A 2,783-nucleotide genomic window follows, 5' to 3' on the forward strand; every position below is an offset into this window, starting at 1 on the left:
TGCCTAGTTCTTCCAAGATCCTGATTTTGTGAGAAAAGAACAACAAAAATACTATTATTTTGATAAAAATAAAAGCTTAACAGGCCTGGACAAAATTATTGTTATCAGAACAACAGGAACTCTTTGGCTCCGAGGGATGGCACCTGTAAAGGAAAAGTGCTTGGTTTCCCTCTCAGCCTCCTTCACACAGAGCATTTGCTGCCTCAAGGACATCTAAACACTTGCCAGAGGCAGGGACACAGAGGGAAAGTATTCCTGCCTATAAACAAAGGAGAGGATCCAGGGGAGGGACTAGAACTTTGAGGCTTTTATTAGAATTGGCAGCAGAAAAATGTAAGTCTCCGGAAATAACGACCCCATCATTAGGTCACTGGGGTAATGCAGCCTTCCTGCACTGTCTGAAGAAGCCAGGCCTTGGCCTCCTCTCTCTCTGGCTCCTCAGCCCCATAGAAGTATGGCCCTTTCCCTCCACTCAGTGTTCACTGGACCCGAATATTTATTGAGCACTTGAAGAGACACAAAACAACAGGCAAGCTCTCCTAACTACAGGAGGATTTATGGCCCTATATACTCGATGAGCAGGCTCCGGGTACAGAAAGCCATCCCTGCCCCCACCTTAGACCTTCAGGCTGCCCTGCTTCCACGTGCACCCTAGTTCATTCCACCTGAGCAGTAAGATGCTGCCAGCCTGTGAAATGTGGGCTGTAATGTCCTTCTCTCTGGATCAGATACAAAAAGACAGGAGGTTCAGCTCCATAAAAGTGTGAGCTCAAAACTAAAGAGATCATTCTGGGTCCAGATGACGAATCTATTCTTCCTTCCCTAACCACATCCATGAAGCCATGTTAAACCTTGGCTTCTGGTTTGTTTTTTAAACTTGTTCCCAGCAAGGCAGATGCTCTATCCTGCTTCTCAAAGCCAAATTCAAGACAAGATTGATCGATATATATCAACGGCCCACCTCATTCTCTCTCTGTGTGTGTGTGTATGTGCGTGTTCCTGTGTGTGCACTTGGAGGTCAGAGGTCAATGTCAAATGTCTTCCTCAGTTGCTATTTATTTATTTAGTAAGACAGAGTCTCTCACTGAACCTGGAGCTTTCCAGAAAGCTCCAGAGATCCTGGCCTCTCTGCGTTCCTGGGGCTGTCATTTTTGGGTGTGTCCGGCTTTTAATATGCTTACTGAGCCCAAACCTTCTGCTTGTGCAGCAAAGCATTTTAGTGACTGGGTTATCTCCCTGGCTCTCATCGTTCTCCACGCATCTGCTGAAAATGTCAGCTGTTTTCTCCGCCTCCCCGGCATTATTGTTTTTCTTTTGTTGATGAGGAAACTGGGATCCCCAAGTGATTGATGCACACGAAGCGGTTCAGAAGAGCCTGGGCAGGGGGAGACCAGTCACCATCCCCGATATCTTATGTTCCAGGATTCTGCCTCCTCCCCATGGCAGCATTGCTTCCCCCCACTTCTTGCCTTCACTTCATTATCTCAGCGGATCAGGAGGTTTTGAGTGACAGCAAGAACGTCACTTAATGTCTCAATCCAGTGGTTTCGCTCCTAGACATTGCCGAAGAGACAGGGTGCATGAGACCTCAAAAAGACTTAGAGTTTAATTAAAGGCTAAAACCAATCTGATGTACATCCTACAACTGGCGAACCCATGGAATGGGTGCTTACTCACTGTGGCAGTGTGGACCCATCTCCGGACAAGATGAATGACCCCAGAGACAAGTGCATGTTCCGTTCAAGTCTGGTGTTTAAGCTATAGACTGAGGAAAACTAGAAACCAAGTTGGTGTTTGCTTGGGGGTGGGGAGCTGGAAGGAGGTGTGAGCATGCTTATGAAATGCTCCATTTAGAAAATGTCTCTGTGGTCGCTTGAATTCACACAGTCATTGAAACTGATTAAATGGTGTGCACATTTTACATGTCACTTATAAACATCGAGTGTAAATATGAGGGGGGAAACAAAGGCAGCACATAACTATAGAAAAACTACAGAAGCAAAGAGCCAACTATCCCCGTGGCACCTGACTGTGATCCCAGATATTTGGGAGTCTGAGGCAGAAGAGGTGGTTCAAGGTGGTCACAGGTATACAATGAGTTCAGGATACTCAGTAACATCCTGTCCCCAAATTAAAAGGACATATAAGAGCTGAAGATGTAGCTCAGTGGCCAAGTGTTTTTTTTTTTAAATAGCAAAATATATCTTTAATTTTTATGTCTAAAGTTTATGTTTGAGTTAACTGAGTGATTTCATGCAGCAACCTCCTAGAGGCCGTTTGCAAAGCATATGAACCCTTCTACATCAACACCTCCTGGAATGTTCTATTCTAGTACCCACATAGTGACAGCATACACCTCTACAGCAAGCAATCATGAAAAACCACTACTCAAAAGTCTCTACCATTTCCTGATCTGTTAAGCATTAATTGTTTTTCTATGTCAGAACCTTCGGAAAGATTCTGTGTGTACCACTAATGGATACAAGAATACCAAAGTGACATCATCATTTTCTAAGTGGTTTATTTTTAACGAGGCTGATGTCTTCCATGCTACCTGGTTCCAGGTTCAATCTCTGCATCCCTGACACTCTCTTTGCTTGGCATCTTGGGACACTTAGTCTCCAGATGCCTTTTCTGTATTTTATCCATGATGGTTACATTCCTTGGACTGAGCCTTCTTGAAACATGCGGAGGCAGTGCCAATCCCTTGGATGAGATCACTAGTACCTTAAGGATGAGTGTCTCTCATGAAAGTCAGTATGAACTGTCCTTTCTTGTGCTTT

The sequence above is a fragment of the Micromys minutus genome, assembly GCF_963924665.1.
Source record: "Micromys minutus genome assembly, chromosome: 19".
Lineage (NCBI taxonomy): Eukaryota > Metazoa > Chordata > Mammalia > Rodentia > Muridae > Micromys > Micromys minutus.